The sequence below is a fragment of the Sciurus vulgaris genome (genome assembly GCF_902686455.1).
Source record: "Sciurus vulgaris genome assembly, chromosome: 8".
NCBI lineage: Eukaryota > Metazoa > Chordata > Mammalia > Rodentia > Sciuridae > Sciurus > Sciurus vulgaris.
The window spans coordinates 144659980-144681473 of record NC_136468.1 but is presented as its reverse complement, the minus strand read 5'-3'; the positions used below and the strand labels follow the sequence as shown (position 1 = coordinate 144681473).

Here is a 21494-nt window from a genome sequence, read left to right as displayed (position 1 = left end):
ACACCACATATAAATAAATAAAATAAAGGTCCACTGACAATTAAAAAAAAATTTTTTTTAAATGGACCGTGAAATAACACAAATTAAAACTGAGAAGCTGGGTGCAGTGGCACACATCTGTAATCCCAGTTACTTGGGAGGCTAAGGTAGCAGGATCACATATTCTTAGCTAGCCTGGGCAAAATAATAAGACACTGTTTCAAAATAAAATAAAACTGTACGGGGGATGTAGCTCAATGTAGTGTTTGCCTAGCATGGGTAAGGCCCTGGGTTTAATCCCCTGTACTACAAGCAAAAATGTTAAAGGAACTATTAACAATCAATCTCCTATGTCCAAAAATGCATAGAAAATCAGAAAGTATGAGCATAACAAGAAATACAAGATATATATTTAAAAAATCCAAACTGAACTTTTTAGAAATAAAAATGAAATGTATGAAAGAAATGTGGAAGACTAGAAACTTCAAAAAGAAAAATTTAGTAAACATGAAGACAGAAACACAGAAACGTCAGCCATTTAAACTGGACCACCAAGAGAAAAAAAAAAGACTTTGAAAAATGAACAAACTCTCACTGAGCTGTGGAATGCAAGTAGGATAAGAAACATGATATTAGAATTCCAAAAAGAGTCAAGATATAGAGAGAGAACAAAAACAGAAAAAAAAAATTTAAGAAATTCAAAAAAGCGAAATTAAAAAAAAAAAAGAAAAAGAAAAGAGACGGGGCTGGGGCTGGGGCTCAGTGTTAGAGTACTGGTCTAACGTGTGAGGCACTGGGTTTGATCCTCAGCAACACATAAAAATAAATAAATCAAAATAAAGGTATTATGTTTATCTACCAAAAAATATAAAAAAAGATAAAAACAAAGCAGAACAAAGGCCAAGTGTTTCCAAATTTGAAATAAATCATTACATCTGGAGAAGCTTAACAAAATCAAGCATAAGAAATATGAATAAAATGCACCAGAGTAGACTGTAATCAACTTACTGTAAGCAATGATAAACAGAAAATCCCAAAAGCAGAGTAAAAAGACACATTATATACACAAGAATAAAGATAAGAAAAATAGCAGACTTCTTATCAGAAACAATACAATCTAGAAAACAAGAACATCTTGAAAATTCTGAGAGGGAAAAAAAAAAGTCAAACTGGAAATTTCTACATAGCAAAGATGCCTTTCAAGAAAAAGATAAAAACAAACACTTTTTCAGACAAATAAAAGCTGAGAGAATACACTGAGGCAGACCATTACTATAAGAAATGTTAAAGGAAGTTCTTCAAGCAAAAAACAGACGATACCAGATAGAAATCTGGATCTATGCAAACAAAAGTACCAAAAATGGGAAAAGTTTTACCAGATAATTCAGCAATTCAGTCTCAGGCATATACCCAAAAGAACTGAAAACAGGAACTCAAACAAGTACAAGTATATGCATGAGATCAGCCCAAATGTCCATAAACAAACAAATGGATAAACTGGGGTATACGCATATAATGGAATATATTATTCAGTTCTAAAATGAATAAGAACTGATACATACTACAAAATGGATGAACTTTCAAAATATTATGCTAGATGAACAAAGCCAGACACAAAAGTTTTTGAATGATTCCAATAACAGGAAATATTCAGAACAGATAAAGCCACAGAGATAATGCTGACTGATGGTTTCTAGGGGCTGAGGGAATGGAAGATAGGGGGAAACCACTTAAAGAGAAAAGGCATTTTACTTTGAAACTAGACAATATTTGCACAACGTGGTAAAAGTACTAAAGTCACAGAACTCACTTTAAAATGGTTAATTTTATGTGAATTAAAACAATTTTTTTTTCAGAGTTCATGATCAAAAAGTATCACAAGAAAGTGAATGGGCTGGGGTGATAGCTCAGCTGGTAGGGTGCTTGCCTCACAAGCACAAGGCCCTAGGTTCGATCCCCAGTACTGCAAAAACAAAACAAGAAAGGGAAAAGGTCCTACTAAATGGGAGAAAATACAATTTGCAAATGTTATATCTTTTAACAGTCTAGTATTCAGAAAATATCAAAAAATATACAACTCAACAAAAAACAACCCAGTTAAAAATGGACAAAGAACTTGAATAGACTTAGAGTCAAAAAAGGCATTCAAATGGCCAATAAACACAGGAAAAGATGTTCAACATTACTAATCATTAAGAAATACAAATCAAAACCAAAATGAGCAATAAATAAATAAACAAATAAACAGTGCCAGAGATATAAAGTTCCCTGGGTTTAACTCCTCATACCCAAAACAAACAAACAAACAAAAAAACCACCCAGAAAGGAAATGACATAAACACACACAATGAGATACAATGAGTGCTGGGCATATAGCTCAGTTGGGAGAGTGCTTGCTTTGCAAGCACAAGGTCCTGGGTTCAATCCCCAGCACTGCAAAAAAAAAAAAAAAAAAAAAAAAAAAAAAGATACAATGAACATCAGAGAGAATGTAGAAAAGGAGGAATCTTGGTACATTACTGGTGGGAATATAAATATTAGCTGAACTGCTGTGGAAAAGTTAGGTCATTCCTCAAGTAGCTTAAGAGAATACCAGTAATTCCATTTTGAAATGATAGAAAGGAATTGATGAAAAAGTTGGGCATGATGGCACACGCCAATAATCCCAGTGACTTGGGAGGATGAGGCAGGAGGATCACAAATTAAAGGCCAGCCTCAGCAACTTAGTAAGGCCCTAGTAACTCTCTCTTAAAAAATAAGTAAGACTCTCTCAAAAAATAAAAAGGGTTGGGGATGTAGCTCAGTAGTAAAGCACCCCTGGGTTAAATAACCAGTACCAAAAAAAAAAAAAAAAAAAGAAAAAAAAGAAAAAAAAGAATTGACAACAGGTACACAAACACATATGTTCATAGCAACAATATGCACTGTGGAAAGCCGTCCTTATTCAGCAGAATCAGACTAGGTTGAGCCGTGGGACGCAGAGGCCTGGCTTCCAGGAACTAGCAGCCACAGAGGTCTGTCCCAGACTGCCAGGAAGCATGTGGCGCTGCATGGGGGGTGTTCCCTGTCTCCTTCTGGAATATTTCCCCTAAGAGAATGGCTCCCCTAACCCTATCCTGTCCATCACAGAAGAAGCACCTCCTGGTCCTGGACCCCTTTACCTGTGTATTATAAATAAAAAAGAGTTGGGTGCCTTATTTTTGTTGTGAGAGGTCAGAGGTGGTATGATGAGACCCATCATGCCCCCTCTCATTTAAAAAGAGTATTGGCTCTTATGTGTTTATTGAGTAGATAAGTTTTTGGGTACTTGAGTGATATACAGCCAACATCCTCCTCCGGCAGTTAATCCTTTTCTCATCCACGCGGGATGTGGATGAGAGGCCCCCTACAATGCACAATGACTAAAAAGGTAGAAACAGATTAAATATTAATCAACAGATGAATGGCTGGGTTAAGTAAATAAACTGTGATATATATATATATATATATCACATCATATATATATATCACATCATATATATATCATATATATATCACATCATATATATATCACATCATATATATATCACATCATATATATATATCACATCATATATATATATCACATCATATATATATATATGTGTGATGGCATACTAAATTATGAAAATGCACGTTACACTGAAGAAAAACCTTCAAAACATTAGACTAAGTCAAAGAAGCCAGACACAAAAGGTCTTGTATTATTTCAAGTCAATGTTACTCCATTTATATTAAATTTTCAGAATAGGTAAATTCATAGGGACAGAAGGCAGATTTATAGTTGGGGGGAAATGGGAGTAAGGAGCAACTGCAAACTGCTAACAGTCTCTCTCTCTCTTTTTTTTTTTTTTTTTGGTCCTGGGAATTGTGCACTGAGATACATACTTAACCTTTACAATTTTTTATTCTGAAACAGGGTATCAATAAATTGTCCAGGATGGCCTTGAATTTACAATCTTCCTGATTAAGCCTCTGAGTAGCTGGGATTATAGGCAGTGTTACCAAGTTTTGCAGTGCTTCCCTTCCTTTTGAATGATGAAATCATTTTGGAACTAGATAGAAGTGGTAATTGCTCAACATTGTAAATTCATGAAACATCACGGAATTATTCAATTGAAGTGAATAATTTTATGTTATGTCAATTTTGTCTCAATAAAACAATTCTTAGGCAAAAAAAGGTACTGTTAAGCAAATGAAAATACAAGTGACAGCTTGGAAAAAAGTATTCATAAATCACATCTTTGCTAAAAGAATCGTATCCTTAAAATACATTTTATTTTTTAATTAATTCAATTTAACTTTCTGTGTGTGTGCTGGAGATTGAACACAAGGCCCCACACAAGGTAGGCACGTGCTCTACCACTGAGTTACATCTCCAGCCCTGTAATAAATAGTTTAAAACAGCTCTTCCAATACAATATAATGATACAACCCATTTTAAAATAGGTAAAATATGTGAAAAGATATTTCACCAGAAAAGACAGAGTGAAAGTAAGTAAGCACGTGAAAAAAAATGCATAATATCATGAGACATTAGGGAAATAGAAATTAAAGTCACGAAATACACTATACATCTATGAAAAAGGTTGATACTACCAAGTTTTTGTGAGATATATAGCAACTGAATCTCTCATGTACTACCTATAAAAGTCCAAATGACATAATCACCTTGAAAAACAACTTGGCAATTTCTTATGATATCAAAAATAAACATATTAGGATTGGAATGAGTATGGAGATCAATAGTAAAGCACTAGTATGTACATGTCCCTGGCTTTGATGCTCAGAAAAAAAACAAAAAACACAACCTTTTGGGTTATCATATGATCTATCAATTCCACTCCTAGGCATACCAAGTGACATGAAAACATGTATCCAGCTGGTTGTAGTGGAATAGGCCTGTCATCTCAGTGGCTCAGGGCAGAGCCTGAGGCAGGAGGATTGTGAGTTCAAAGTCAGCCTCAGCAATTTAGCGAGGCCCTAATCAACTTAGAGAGACCCTGTCTCTAAACAAAGTATTTTCAAAAAGGGTTAGGAATGTGGATAGGTGGTTAAGTGCCCCTGGGTTCAAGTCCTGGTACCAAAAATAAAAAGAGAAAAAAGAGAAATATTCATATGAGAATGTCCACAGAAGCTCTATTTACCAACTGATGAGTGAATAAACAAATTAGGCATCTCGAGTATCTCTATGCAATGGAATACTACTTAGCAATAAAAAAAAAAACAAACTATTGATCATATCACAGTGTTGATGTACCTTAAAAGTTTTATGCTGCTGGGCATGGTGGTGCGCATCTGTAACCCTAGCAACTCAGGAGGCTAAGACAGGAGAATTGCAAGTTCAAGACTACCCTCAGCAACTTAGTGAGGCCCTAAGAAACTTAGGAAGATCCTGTCTCAAAATAAAAAATAAAAAGGGGTGGAGATACAACTCAATGACAAAGTGCCCCTGGATTCAGTCCTGAATATACACACACATTCAAGTTTTAAGTGAAGAGAAAGAAACCAGACAGACAAAAAACTGCATACTGTAAGTTTTTTGGTTTTTTGTTTTTGATACCAGGGATTGAATCCAGGGGCACTTTACCTCTGAGCCATATCCTCAGCCCTTTTTTAATTTTATTTTTTATTTTGAGATAGGGTCTCATTAAGTTGCTTAGGGTCTCACTAAATTTCTCAAGGTGGCTAAGAACTCTCAATCTTCCTGCCTCAGTCTCCTGAGCCACTAGGATTACAGGTGGGCCCCGCCATGCCTGCTTTTTTTTTTTTTTTTTTTTGATAATAGAAAAAAGCAGTTAGTGACAGAAAGTAGGTAAGTGTTAACTAATTTATGTAGTGTTAATACCATAACTGGTTAAGGATGTAACTTAGTGGTAGAGCACCTGTGGGTTAAATTCCCAGTATTCACCTCCCCCCAAAATTAATTGACAACAAACAAGTATATACATGCACACTGATACGGGCTAGAGGCAAGAGAATTGTGATACATAGTATTTTTACCATACAGATACAATGGACACAGATAACCCCAAAGTAAAGGTGATAGGAGATATAATCAGAAAATTATAGCTCTGAGTACTTATCATGCTTGTTTTAACATAGTATACTTAATTATAACTTTATATAGCTTAATTTTTAACCCTAATTGTTTTTAAAATTTTTTTTAGTTGTTTATGGACTTTTATTTATTTATTTATATGTGGTGCTGAGAATTGAACTCAGTGCCTCACACATGCCAGGCAAAGCTCTACCACTTGAGCCACAATCTTAGCCCTCTAATTGTTTTTAATTTGGCTCATAAAATTCCAGAAAACTTAGTAATTGGTAAAATCAGCTCCAATACACCACTGGTTGCTGAATCAAAAAGCAAGAACTATATATTTCTACATAATGGCAATAATCTGTTATAAATGCCATATATTCATGTTATATATAAAATGCACATATTTTATATAATTTATTTAGCATATAAAGCAAAATATGCAATGTATGTGTGATATATATGGTAATAAGATATATAACATAAATACATACTTATATAAATAAAACATAACATATATAATATGATCGACCTAGGAATAAATCTAAAAACACACAGTCTCTACAAAGAAAATTAAAGTCTGTTGAAAGATATTAAAGAATACCTCAGTAATGGACAATCAATTTCATGAACTGCTGTTAATGCTCTACAAAATGATTTACAGATTTAGAAGTTTTATCAAAATTCCAGCAAGTTTTGTTATTGACTTTCACAAAAAAATTCTGAAATTTACAAGTAAGAACAAGGGCCAACAGTGAAGATACTCTTGAAGAAGGAGACAAGATAGGAAGACTCACCCAAAAACATAAAATAATTATAAACCCATACCATTTAGACTATCATACTGGCACAGAGATAGACAAACAGGTTAACGAAACCAAATAACCAAGAAACAGACCCTTCCATATATAAATCCTTGACATGTGACAAAGTTGGTACTGCAAATTGGGAAGAAAAACTGTACTTCTCAATGGTTTGGGGATAAGTGTGAATCCATATAGGAAAAAATGAAACTTGACTCCAATCTTATGTCATACAAATGACCATTCCAGTATCATTAGAACCTAAACATGACCTAGAAAATAACAGCAAAAGTGGTAGAAGACAGGATATAATTAAAATCAGAGCTGAAATCAATGAAATTGAAACAAAAGAATTGATTCCAAAAATTGACATAACAAAAAGTTGGTTCTTTGAGAAAGTAAACAAAATAGATAAACCCTTAGCCACACTAACAAAGAAAAGGAGAGAGAAGACTCAAATTACTAAAATACATGATGCAAAAGGAAATATCACAACAGACACCACTGAGATACAGAACATAATGAGAAGCTACTTTGAAAATCTGTATTCCAACAAAATACAAAGTACTGAAGACATTGACAAATTTCTAGAGACATATGCTCCTCCCAAACTGAACCAGGAGGACATACATGATTTAAACAGATCAATATCAAGCAATGAAATAGAAGAAGCCATTAAAAATCTACCATCCAAGAAAAGCCCAGGACCAGACGGATTCTCAGCTGAGTTCTACAAGACCTTCAAAGAAGAACTCATTCCAATACTTCTCAAAGTATTCCAGGAAATAGAAAAGGAGGGTACCTTATCAAACTCATTCTATGAAGCTAATATCACCCTCATACCCAAACCAGGAAAAGACACATCAAGGAAAGAAAATTTTAGACCAATATCCTTGATGAATATAGATGCTAAGATCCTTAACAAATATTGGCAAACCGTATCCAAAAACATATTAAGAAAATTGTGCACCACGATCAAGTGGGGTTTATTCCTGGAATGCAAGGATGGTTTAACACCCGTCAATCAATAAACGTAATCCATCATGTCAATAGACTTAAGGATAAGAATCATATGGTTATTTCAATTGATGCAGAAAAAGCATTTGACAATATACAACACCCCTTCATGCTGAAAACACTAGAAAAAATAGGGATAGTAGGAACATACCTGAACATTGTAAAGGCTATTTATGCTAAGCCCATGGCCGACATCATTCTTAATGGAGAAAAATTGAAACCATTCCCTTTAAAAACGGGAACAAGACAGGGATGTCCTCTTTCACCACTTCTATTCAACATTGTCCTCGAAACTCTAGCCAGAGCAATTAGGCAGACTAAAGAAATTAAAGGGATACAAATAGGAAAAGAGGAACTTAAGCTGTCACTATTTGCGGATGACATGATTCTATATTTAGAGGATCCAAAAACCTCCTCCAGAAAACTTCTAGACCTCATCAATGAATTCAGTAAAATAGCAGGCTATAAAATCAACACACATAAATCTACAGCATTTTTATACGCAAGCAATGAAACAGCTGAAAGGGAAATGAGGAAAACAACTCCATTTGCAATAGCCTCAAAAAAAAAAAAATACTTGGGTATCAATCTAACCAAAGAGGTAAAAGATCTCTACAATGAAAATTACAAAACACTGAAGAAAGAAATTAAGGAAGACATTAGAAGATTGAAAGATCTCCCATGTACTTGGATAGGCAGAATTAATATTGTCAAAATGGCCATACTATCAAAAGTGCTATACAGATTCAATGCAATTCCAATTAAAATCCCAATGACGTACCTCACAGAAATAGAGCAAGCAATCATGAAATTCATCTGGAAGAGTAAGAAACCCAGAATAGCTAAAGCAATCCTTAGCAGGAAGAATGAAGCAGGGGGTATCGCAATACCAGAACTTCAACTATACTACAAAGCAACAGTAACAAAAACAGCATGGTATTGGCACCAAAATAGACAGGTAGATCAATGGTACAGAATAGAGGACACGGACTCAAACCCAAATAAATACTAGACAAAGGTGCCAAAAATATGCAATGGAGAAAAGATAGCCTCTTCAACAAATGGTACTGGGAAAACTGGAAATTCGTATGCAACAGAATGAAACTAAACCCCTATCTCTCACCCTGCACAAAACTCAACTCACAATGGATCAAGGACCTTGAAATCAGACCAGAGACCCTGCATCCTATAGAAGAAAAAGCAGGTCCAAATCTTCACCCCGTTGGCTTAGGATCAGACTTCCTTAACAGGACTCCCATAGCACAAGAAATAAAAGCAAGAATCAATAACTGAGATAGATTCAAACTAAATAGCTTTCTCTCAGCAAAGAAAACTATCAGCAATGCGAAGAGAGAGCCTACAGAGTGGGAGAATATCTTTGCCACTCATACTTCTGCGGGGGCGCCTGGCAACCCAACCAGTGCTTGACAAGGATCCACTGGGGGAATGATGTTTGCAAGGATTCATCGTCCCGGGAGATGCCAGATGCTTGCCTCCGGGCTCTGGTGCTTTTTCTGCATTATGTTTCTAATATTATATTACTCATACTATTCCTTGATAGTAATCACTGAGGGTGAAGGGAATACTACAGAATTTCCCAAGAATATTAATAAAACATTAGGGACTAGAACTCCTTCTCAGCCACAAGTAGTAAAAAATCTTTTATCACTGTGTGATGTGTCTTCTTCCTGGGGTGCTTGTTATGAACATGTAATGCAGTACATAAATTTGGCCACGGAACCGTCTGCCTTTCCAACCATGAGTATGCAAAAAGCACCTCCCACAGTAGCTACCAGATATGGACTAGCTTATTTTATCAATGGCAAGCCTGCTACCCCCCTAAAGGCAAGCCCTTAGAGAAGGTAGATATAGATCTCCCCCTGTTTCTTACAGGGTGGTTTAATCCAGATGATGGTTTTGTTTATGTGTGGTGGTAAGGTAAAAGAATAAGGTTTCACAACATTCTTTCCTTCCTACAAAGAATAGGTCACTCCTATAATAAACATTGTACACATGACCTGTTCTGGGAAAAAGAGCTACATAAGACAATGTAATCTATTCAGTAAAAAAACTTAGCCATGGGAACCATTGGGACTGTTGCCTTCCTGTAACTTAGCAAGTTAGATATTAATCAGATGGACCTAGTAGAAATGGTCATGTGAGATTATTTGTCTATCGCTTTAACCGTGAGAATAATAATAGTCTTAGGTCACATAGAGTTTAGATATTAAGGAAATAAACATTGTATTAGCTCATTGACTTAGTTAAATATTTGTAATCTGTACGGTTACTGATTTCTCACAATCTTTCAGTAAAAACAATTTCTGCCTATGCTTTGGAAACTTCTTTGATTTTATTAATCATAAGCCTGTCATCATAGCCTGAAGAAAAGTGTATATAAACCCAGCCTTCCCCAGAATAAAGTGGGATTGATTGCACCAGAACTAGAGTCTGTGTCTTTCATTCTCCATCCATCGCCGACGCTGTCTCCCTGCGCCCCGTTTACCAATGTGGAACCCATGGACTCCTGCTAGGGCTGGACCCCGGCATACTTCAGATAGAGCACTAATTTCCAGAATATATAAAGAACTCAAAAAACTCTGGAACTAAAATGAGTTAGAACTCAAAAACTAAAATGAGTTGGGATGTGCCAGGTACGGTGGTACATGCCTATACTCCCAGTGGCTTGGGAAGTTGAGACAGGAGGATCAAAAGTTTGAGGTGTAAGGTCTTTAGGCCAAAGTAACTCCATTTGAAAATTAGCACCTACCCACCCAGGCATGACCTTCCTGGTAGGCCCACCACAAAAGAGTCCCTAACTACCAAAACCACAGCAAAGACATCAAGTAACAATCACAAAGCCAGACCAATTTTTTAACTACTCCATTGTACATGACTATACAGTTTAGAAGTTTTTCCTGCAGACTGCTGTGCCTTGCAGAGGGGCAGCCTGGCAGACTCCCTCTGTCAATAAACCTTTGCTTGAACTCAGAGCTGTGTCCCTCATGAATATTTGCACCAGTTACCCTAATACGAGGCTACCCTCAATAATTTAGCAAGGCCCTAAGCAATTTAGTCAGTCCCTGTCTCAAAATAAAAAGGTCTGGGTTGTAGTTCAGTGGTAAATTGGCCATGGGTTACAACCCTAATACCCGCCCTCCGCAACCACCCCCTCACCCTGTTAGCACAAAAAGACTGGGCAGGATGCAAACTTCACTGATCATCTCAGTTTTTTATTCAGGAACAGGATTACACCCCCAATGGAACCCACTCTCCTGGTGGAAAATAAGCCACTGGCCAAAGGAGGACTTTGGCCTTATACAGGTTATACTAAAAGATGATTTAGTGCGGCGTATCAGTTTAGGCCTCAGGAATTTGGGTTTTGGGGTTGGGGGTCTGTGGTTAGCACCTGGAGAGGGTTTATCTTGGAGGAGATTAATGTTTCTCAGAGACTATCATTCTAGGTTTGATGAAACACCTGCTCCCTACCTGTGGCAAGCACCTGAAAAAGGATTTATCTTGAAAGAGATGAAAGTTATCAATGTAGGGGTTTCTTTTTTGCGCCCTTTTCCCAGGCTGTACTCTCTTGGGGTTTTTCATTTTCCATACCTAACACCCCACCACCACCAACAAAAAAAGGGCTGGGATGTAGCTCAGTTATAAAGAACGCCTGGGATTAATCTCCAGTACGGTCAAAAAATAAGAATTAAAAAAAGAGCCTCAGGGATGAGGGTATAACTCTGTGGTGGACTGTATGTTTAGTATATGAAAGGCCCTGGATTCAATTCCCCAAAACTAAAAATAACTGTTAAAATGTTATTATTTTTAATTAATTAAAATGAGTCATATTTCTGTATCTAACCATAAAACAGCAACTGGTAGTGAAATTGGTTTTCTTTCCTTTTTAGTTGTAGACAGACACAATTGAAAGCACATGGCGCACAAATGACAGGTGGGAAGCAGACCTCGGATCAGCAAGCTCTTCTTTGTTCAGCGGGGTCAATCAATTAAACACCCCATGTATGTGGCTCATCTTCAGGGGTAAAATGGCTGCTGCTCACCACCAGGTTCTGGGCTTTATATAAAGCCTTAGCAGAGCCAGGCTATGGGAGGAGTTAGTTACTTTTGGCGGCAGGACCTTTTTGGCAGGCAAGGGGCAGGGCCAGGTCATGGGAGGAGTTGGGGTGGCGGGATCATTTAGGGCGGGTGGGAGGACAGGTAGGTAACCATATCCTTAAATTCCTTTATTTATTTACTTTTGTGTGGTGCTGAGAATTGAACCCCATGGCTCACACGTGCTAGGCAAGGGCTCTACCATTGAGCCATGATCCCAGCCCCGGACTTGATTTTCTATCAGAAATAATGAAAAACTGAAAAAATATGTTTTAAAACTGTCTTTATACATGACAATAAGCAGCACAGGACTATGATCCTTAGGAGAAGTGAAACAAATAAACGGAGTCCCGTAATTGTCCCAGTTCCCTTCACGAGGGACCTTTCAGACCACAGTGCAAGAATGAACAACTAAGCAGAGCATAATGGTCTCACGAGGCCGACAAGACAGAGGTTGGAGTTTGAGGAAAGTGAGGTGCTCAAGATTTCAGCACAAAGTATCAGTGAGAAGGGAGTTACACAGAGAGAGGCCTCCACACATCTGCATAAGGATGCCTTTGAGGGCTGGGGAGATAGCTCAGCTGGTAGAGTGCTTGCCTCACAAGCACAAGGCCCTGAGTTCAATCCCCAGTACCGCAAAAGAAAAAAAAAAAAAAAGGATGCCTTTGAATCTCACCGTAAGCTGTTGTGCCTTAATATGTCATAAAGGTGAGCAAAGAGCACCCGTCTGAAAAGCTGAACAATTCCCAGAGTTCGAATATGGCTGGAAAATGTTGGCACACTGATAATTCAGATATAGAGTGTCCTGGGTTCAACCCCCAGTATCACAAGAAAAAAAGAACAAATGACACAAAAAGAAATAATACATTTTTACTAATTATCTCTCTATAAGGAAAAATCCAAATGCAGATGTCACTGATAAATTATATAAAATATGTAAGAAGGAAATAACAAAAATAATGCATGATCTTTTTTTCTAAAAGAAAAAAAAAACAAAGAAGCAACACTATTATTTGTGGACAGAGAATTATCCTGATTGTAGAGCCAGACAGAAATATTAGCCCAAAAAAAGTGGGGAGGAGAGCTGGGATGTAACTCAGTGGTAGAAAGCCCTTAGTTCAGCCCATAGTACCACCAAAAAACAAAACAAAAGGGAAAAGAGAGAAGGAGCGAAAACTACAGAGCAATACATCAATATACCTCATAGACTCAAATCCAAAATATTGCAGTTGAATAACATCAATAAGTAAAAAGGAAAACAACAGGATCAAGTAGGGTTAATGTGAGGAATCCAAGTGTAGACTGCCATTCAAAGTCAAACAGTGAAAACATGATGATCTACCATTCAATATCTATTAGTATGGCTATGATCAAGAGAACAGATAATAAAAAGCATTGGCAAGGATGTGGAGAATTTTGAGTTTTCATACATTACTGATGGGAATGCAAATGTGCAGTTACTTTGGGAAAAAGATTCAACAGAGTTGAATGTAACCCAGCAATTCCATTAGTTATATATTTGAGATAAAAACATGTCCACACAAACACTGTGCACAAATGTTAAGAGCAGCATTATCTGTAACAGTTGTAGGTGGAAACACTGATTCAATGTCTATCCACTGGAGAATGAATAAATAAAATGTGGTATACAATGGGATATTATTCAGCCAAAAACAAAAGTATTCATTTGTACTACAATGTGGATAAATCTTGAAAATATTATGCTAAGTGAAAGAAATCAGTCATGAAGGGCCACATGTTGTATGATTCCTTTGTATGAAATTTCCGTAATAGGAAAAGCTATAGAGACAGAAAGTTCATTAGTGGCTACCTAGGGCTGGCATAAGGAAGAAATAGAAGGATGATGGATAAGAGGTAAAGGGTTTGGGGATAATAAAAATGTCTAAAATTGACTGTGGTGATAATAAGTGTGGGGCCTATAACATACACAAAGGTAATACAGTTGACAACAATATCATAAAGCATGGAGTGTAAATAAAGATAAATTGCAATGAAAAATTATTCCATATAGTAACTCAAATTCACAAAAATAAAGAGAAAAATAGTAAATAAGAAGGTTAACACTGTAACTATAAATATCTTTGTGCTCCACTTTCTTCTCTTAGCTTCCTTAAAATGTATAATATAGAAAGAACTGTAATACTTTATTTGGAGGTTTGTAACATAATATAGACATAATATGTATAAAAAAATAACACAAAAAGAAACAAAATGAAGCCATGCAGATGCTCTTTGATTTAGATCAGGGTTACAGCCCAATAAGCCCATTCTTATGGTTGAGATATGTAGTGTCCCCCCAAAGCTAGATAATATAAGAATGTTCAAAGGTGAAAAGATTAGATTATGAGCTGTGACTTATTCAGTGGATTAATCCACTGATGGATTAACTGAGTGGTGATGGTAGGCAAGCAGTGTGTGGCTGGAGGAGGTGGGTCACTGAGGGTGCGACTTTCAGGTTTATGTTTCATCCCTAGTGAGCAGGAATCTCTGCTTCCTGGCTGTCAAGTTCCGAACTGCTTGCCTCTGTCATGCACTTCTGCAATGATGTTCTGCCTCACCTTGGGTCCAGAGATATGCAGTTGGCCAACCATGGATGGAACCTCTGATACCATCAGACGAAATAAAAATTTCCTCCTCTAAGTTGTTTTTGTCAGGTCTTTTGGTCACAGTCATGCAAAGTTGACTAAAACACCCATCATAAATTGAAAATATCTGTATAGAGGACTGTATAGAGGGAAAAGAGAGGTGGGAGGGGTGGGGTAGGAGGAAAAAATAACAGAATGAATCAAACATCATTACTCTATGTAAATGTATGAATATGCAAATGGTATGCTATTACTCCATGTACAAACAGAAACAACATGTATCCCATTTGTTTACAATAAAAAATAAATTTAAAAAATTTTTAAAAAATTAAAAAAAAAAAGAAAATTGTGCCACAGAGAACACATTTTGAAAGTGGAAGTTTAGGAATATTTCCAATCTATTTGTGATTTTTGTTGACCAAAAACTATGGTATCTATAAAAACTGATGAAACTGCTATTCTAAAACATTAGAAATAGACCATTTCTAGCCTTCCAAATGTAAGGTGAAAACATAAAACTATAATCTGTTTCTAAGAACTGCTTGTCTTCATAGAAATGTATCACCCTTTAAATGGAATTGAAAAACAAGTATCATGATCTAATAAATAGATTGAACAATGCAAAAAAAATTGAAAATATCATAACTGGAAAATACATTTAATCTACATAACCTATTGACCATCGTAGCTTAGCAGCACTGTACACTATAGATAATTGGTTGTTTACTCTTGTGACTGCATAGTTGAATGGGAACTGCAACTCAGTGTTGCTGCCCAGGATCACAACAGTATTGTACTATCCCAGAAAAGATCAAAATTCGAAATTTGAAATAGTTTCTACCCAATGTATATTGCTTTCTTCTTTTTGGGGGGCGGGCGGTGATGGTGGTGGTACTTAACCACTTAGGTGCTTAACCACTGAGCCACATCCCCAGCACTTTATTTATTTATTTTTAATTGGCTAGGTTGCTGAGGCTGGCCCACACTTGCATCCTCCTGCCTCAGCCTTGAGTTGCTGGGCTTCCAGGTGTACGCTACCATGTTTGGCTGCATGTTGCTTTCACATCAACTGAAGGATCGAAAATCAGGGCTGCACAGTGGGTGAGGCACTGGTGTAACCCCAGCAACTCGGAAGGCTGAGCCCAGAAGACTGTAAGGTCAGGGCCAGCCTGGCAAGTCAGCAAGACCCTGTCTCAAAAAAAAAAAAAAGAGTTGGAGATTTGGCTAAGTGGTAGAGCACCCCTGACTTCAATTCCCAGTACCACCGAAAGAAAAAAAAAAAGTTGAACTACCATAAGTCAAGGACCATCTGTATTCTTCTTTTGATACTTTAGATATGTTATCCCACTGCCTTCTGGCCTTCGTTGATCTTGATAAGGCAGCTGTTATTTCTTACCGAGGATCCTCTGTACTGAAAAACTTGTGTCTCTCTTGCTGTTTCAAGATTTTTTTTTTATCTTTGGCTTTCTACATTTTGATTACAATATATCTAAAGGTAGATCTCTTTGCATTTATTTATCCTTCTTGGGAGTTCCTTGAGCTTCTTTTGGTAGATTAGTATTTTTCATCAAATTGAGAAGATTTTAGCCATTGTTATTTCAAATATTTTTCCTATTCTTTTTTTTTTCTAATACTCCTAGTATGTATATTTTGGCATTTTAATAGTATCTTTGTTTTTATGAACTCTGTTCATTTTCCTTCCTTCTGTTTTCTTCCTGTTCTTCATATTATACAATCTGTATTGATCTGTCTTCAAATTCACTCAATTCTTTCTTCTGTCAATTCAAATCTATTGAGTCTCACCAGTGAATTTTTTACTTCAGTTATACTTTTAAACTTCAGAATTTTCACTTGGTCCTTTAAAAGATAATTTCTATGTTTTTATTGATATGTTCTTTTTTAAAAAAAATTGTTCTAATTAGTTATAAATGATAGTAAAATGTATTTTGGCATGTTATACACATATGGAGTATAACATCTCATTCTTCTGATTGTACAAGATATAGAATTATATTGGTCATGTATCACATATGCACATAGGATAGAATGTCCAGTTTATTCTACTATCTTTCCTTTTCCCATTCCTTGTCCCTTCCCTTTCATTTATATGTTCTATTTGATGAGTCTGAGTCAATGTTATCATAACTTCCTTTATTTATTGCTCCTCTTAATGCTTAAAACCTTTGTGTATTAAATCTAAATTTAGGCCTCCTTAAAAGCAGTTTTCTTACTCTCTTATACTATCATAAGCATAATCCACCCTACTTCCCAGCAGTTTAGCACAGAGTTTCATGTGCAGCAGACATCATACAAATCAAGGTAAATTATTTCCAGAACTGTAAATTCCATGAGGACAGGACATTCATCTATCATGTTCATCAATATGTGTTACAGGGTCTAGAAGAATGACTAATACATTGAAAACATTCAGTAAATATATATTTTTTGAGTTCTTTCATCTGAGGCCATGAGCATATGAGTTTAGTTATTTGAGAAAATTCATGGAGAAAGATTCCCAAAACTTTTCCATCATAGTTAAACATCATCATTTCATCATTATACATGTGAGAGAGGTACTGGTCTATAGTAGGAAGTAACATTCTCTAAACTACATGGTTCTCCAAACTAGCATTAAATTTGAAATGTAGTCTGGTTGTCTTACCTTCCCCTCTTCTCTTGTTGACACTTACAGACTGACCATTCTGTGCTAAGAAAAGATGCCTGAAGAAACCAGGATGTCATTATATGTCACAGATTCCTCGCCCTTGCACCAGACTAATATAAACATTCTAAATTTGACCTTTCCTGAAGTTCTCAGACTTAAAACCTTGTAAAAAGTCTGAAAGATACTGTTGGCAACTTTGGTCACTGCAATTAATATAAACATTTTTTATATCAAAGAGGAGTAATTAATCAAATTTATTATCCTATTTTGTATTCTTTTGAGACTCGAGACTCACCAAATTCATCATCTTTAGTCTCCTAAATCCCAGTAAGGCAAATATTTATTTAATGGCTATCATATGTAAGGAAGAATCTATGATATAGAAGATAGATAAAAACTTTCGTGGGCTGGGGAGATACCTCAGTAGGTAAAGTGCTTGATTTACAAGTACAGGGCCCTGGGTTCGATCCCCAGCACCGCAAAACAAAAACAAAAACAAAAACAAAAACAAAAAACAAACAAACAAAAAAAACCCTTTCTACTCCATCTTATATTAGTATTTTATTAGTATTTTTAGATTTTATAAATTCTAAATGTATTCATGCTAACATTTCATTCTGTTTTTATAAGAAAGCCAAGATCATAAGTAATATTTTTTAAGTGACTTATTTAAGGTTCAGTTAGTGACAATTTTCTTCTACTGTTAAATTAATAAGGGAAGGGAAAAAATAACAGAATGAATCAAACAACAATACCCTATGTAAATTTATGATTACACAAATGGTATGCCTTTACGCCATGTACAAACAGAGAAACAACATGTATCCCATTTGTTTACAATAAAAAAAAGAAAATAAATAAATTAATAAGAAACTAAAAAATTAATTAAAAAGTAAGATAAGGAGTTATTTGTTCCAAACCTCCCCTACACCAGCCTAAAGCAGAACCACTAAGGAAACTACAGAGTCTTGGTTTTCAATCAGATCTTTAAAAAAGAAGAAGAAGAAGAAGAATCTTGAGACTAAACAAGACCTTGATGGCTTATTTAGTTCACTCTTTCACAAGATGAACATACCTAAAACTAATTCTTAGGGGGCTAGGGTTATAGCTCAGTTGGTTGAGTGCTTGCCTAGCATGCATAATGCCATGGGTTTGATCCCTAGCCCCACTAAAAAATAAGTAAGTAAATAAATAAAACTAATTCTTGGTCCGCAGCCACCGATGCACTTCGGCCTCGGTGCAGGTAGCAGCCACCTTCGCCATGGAGACAGCTGCGTGGGCGAGCATCCCCAGGCAGCAAGAAAAAGCTGTTCCCAACGGTATCCAACCCTTGCCAATTACATCTTGTTCTCCACTCATTCAGTGTGAGGTCCCTCCAGCTATAAGGTGGGCACTATGGCTGAGAAGTTTGATTGCCACTACTGCAGGGACCCCTTGTAGGGGAAGAAGTACGTGCAGAAGGATGGTCACCACTGCTGCCTGAAGTGTTTTGACATGTTTTGCACCAACACCTGTGTGGAATGCCGCAAGCCCATTGGTGCCGACTCTAAGGAGGTGCACTACAAGAACCACTACTGGCACGACACCTGCTTCCAGTGCCAAGTGCCTTCACCCCTTGGCCAATGAGACCTTCGTGTCCAAGGAGAGCAAGATCCTGTGCAACAAGTGTGCCACTTGGGACGACTCCCCCAAGTGTAAAGGGTGCTTCAAGGCCATTGTGGCAGAAGAATAGAACGTAGAGTACTAGGGGACCACAACTGCTTCACCTGCAGCGCCTGCAAGCAAGTCACTGGGACTGGAAGCGTCTTCCCTAACGGGGAAGACTTCTACTGCGTGACTTGCCACGAGGCCAAGTTTGCCAAGCACTGTGTCAAGTGCAAGAAGGCCATCACAACTGGAGGAATCACCTACCAGGATCAGCCCTGGCATGTAGAGTGCTTTGTGTGTGTTACCTGCTCTAAGAAGCTGGCTGGGCAGCGTTTCACCACTGCACAGCGTTTCACCACGCAGTATTACTTTTATAAGAACTTTGTGGCCAAGAAGTGTGCTGGATGCAAGAACCCCATCACTGGGAAAAGAACTGTGTCAAGAGTGAGTCACCTAGTCTTTAAAGCTAGGAAGCCCACAGTGTGCCACAGGAAACTCACCCTGTTTCCCAGTGCCAACCTCCGGGCAGGCATCCAGGTGTAGAGAGGACTTGTCTCTCGTGGATGATGGCTCTTTATAGAAAAAATCGAGGCTTAGCAGCTCCTCAAGGCCCGGGTTTGGTAAAGGCTCCCATGTGGTGGCCTATGAAGGACAATCCTGGCATGACTACTGCTTCCACTGTAAAAAATGCCCCATGAATCTGGCGCTTTGTTTTTCATGAGGAGCCAAGTGTATTGCCCTGACTGTGCCAAAAAGTTGTAAATCGACAGGAGCCCCTGTCCTGTAAAACGGAATTTGCATCATGTTCTTTGTGTCCTTGCCCTCTCCGTCCAACACCAGCCGTAGGGGAAGAGTGGTCTTTCACCTCTTTAAAGTTGCTCCTTCTGTCTTTTCTCCCATTTTACAGTATTACTCACATAAGGGCACACAATGACCATACTAGGATTTAGCAAAAAGCAACCTTGCAGCAAAGCTCATTTCTCTATGGCTGCAGTGAAAACAACCAAAAAACTTAGATAGATTGACTCTTCTGCATGTTTATCATACAGCAGAAAAGTGCTAACCATTTAGCTCCTTCATGATGTAAGCAAGAAGCACAAATGATGAAGCCCCCACTGAGATATCTTTTGTGGCTCAGCTGGGATCCACCGTGTAGTGACACAACAGGCAAGAGTTGCAGCGGCTGCTCCAACTCACTGCTCACCCTCTTCTGTGAGCAGGAAAAGAACTTGCTGGAATGCATGGTTTAACTTCCTCATCAAAATTCTGACTTTCCTTCTGTTCTTTTGTGCTTTCACATGACTAACACAAATTTCCAGAAAACTGACATTTGAACTTAATGGTAATTCTCACCTGACCTTCCCGTACTAATGTTTGGTTTCCTGGTGTGGCATGTCTTCTGAGTGTTCCTACTTTAAAACAGGGAACGTATGGGTGATTTGGAAAGTGTAAGCAGACCTGAAAAAACGAGCCTGTTTCAGAGCAACAGTGTCACAGCAAATACTTATGGAAGCTTAACAAAACTAACCCTGCTGTCCTTTTTATATTTTTTAACTAATGATATTTTTGTTTTAATTAATAGTAAAATAGTTTATGGGTTTGGTAACTTGCATGACAATATTTGAGCCCCCTCAGACATACCTGTAGTCACTTCCTGCAGAAGTGACTATGAAACTCTAGAGGGGTAGCTGAGAAGGCGCCAGGGCTGTCATCAACGTGGTTAGCACATTTCAAAACCGTGACAAGTTGAATCTCTTGTAACATAGTAGTTGTCTGCTCTTTGTCCGTGTGTTCAACAGGACTGCAAAGTCCCTTCTTTTGTGATTCTTAGGACTTTTCCTTAAGAGTTTAGCTGGATCTCTGGGGCAGTGAGGAGGCCACTGTCCTCACTGGCGGATCCAGATTTCCACTTCCTGCTTCCCTGAAATGCAGGATCACCTACTTACTGTATTCTTCATTATTATATTACATAGTATAATGAGACAATATTGAAAGTAAACATGTAATGACAATTCATATTAACATTCTTGTAGAAGTGGTTATAGAAGCCAATGCCTCATTTCTACATTTTGTCATTAGATATCATCATCTAACATTTCAGTGTATCCTTACAGAAATAAAGCAGCATAGAAAGAAAAAAAAAGACTAATTCCTTGTAAAAAATCTTAAACAGATAATAGCAGCTCAAGTTTATCACAGAAAACAGTTTCCATCAAGTATAAATATATTCTCATTATTTTTATCAATTATATGTGAACAAACTAAAATATTCTGCTTTTGTTAATTTGCAAAAGTTTGTTTTAAACCCTTTTATACTTAAGGCATTAGAAGATCCTTAAAATCACAAAAGTAATGTTATATATATCCCTTGTCCCTGTAAAATTTAAGCCTTGGAATTAGAAGAGATCCAAGAGATCAGAGAGGCCATGAGAATACATTAATGAGCAAAAGTCATGAAATCTGTCCTAGATGGGATAATATTTTCAATAGATCATGTTTTCTATTGCCAGGCATATGCAGAAAGTAACAGAGGAAATTTCACCTGAAGGAAATAAAAAGCCTGCAGGTGAATCTTGTTTTTGGAGGAGGTAGAGAGAGATTCT

The 21494-nt window shown here is 37.1% G+C and overlaps 1 protein-coding gene and 1 pseudogene across 9 annotated transcripts in view; one reads left to right on the top strand and one right to left on the bottom strand.

Moving 5' to 3' along the window:
* TMEM116 (transmembrane protein 116) overlaps window positions 1–21494 on the bottom strand; it is a 115608-nt gene that overhangs the window by 16802 nt on the left and 77312 nt on the right. The window lies entirely within an intron of this gene.
* LOC306667199 (four and a half LIM domains protein 1-like) lies at window positions 18619–21053 on the top strand (annotated as a pseudogene). The gene is made up of 2 exons: window positions 18619–19326; window positions 19505–21053. The product of its transcript is annotated as a four and a half LIM domains protein 1-like (transcript).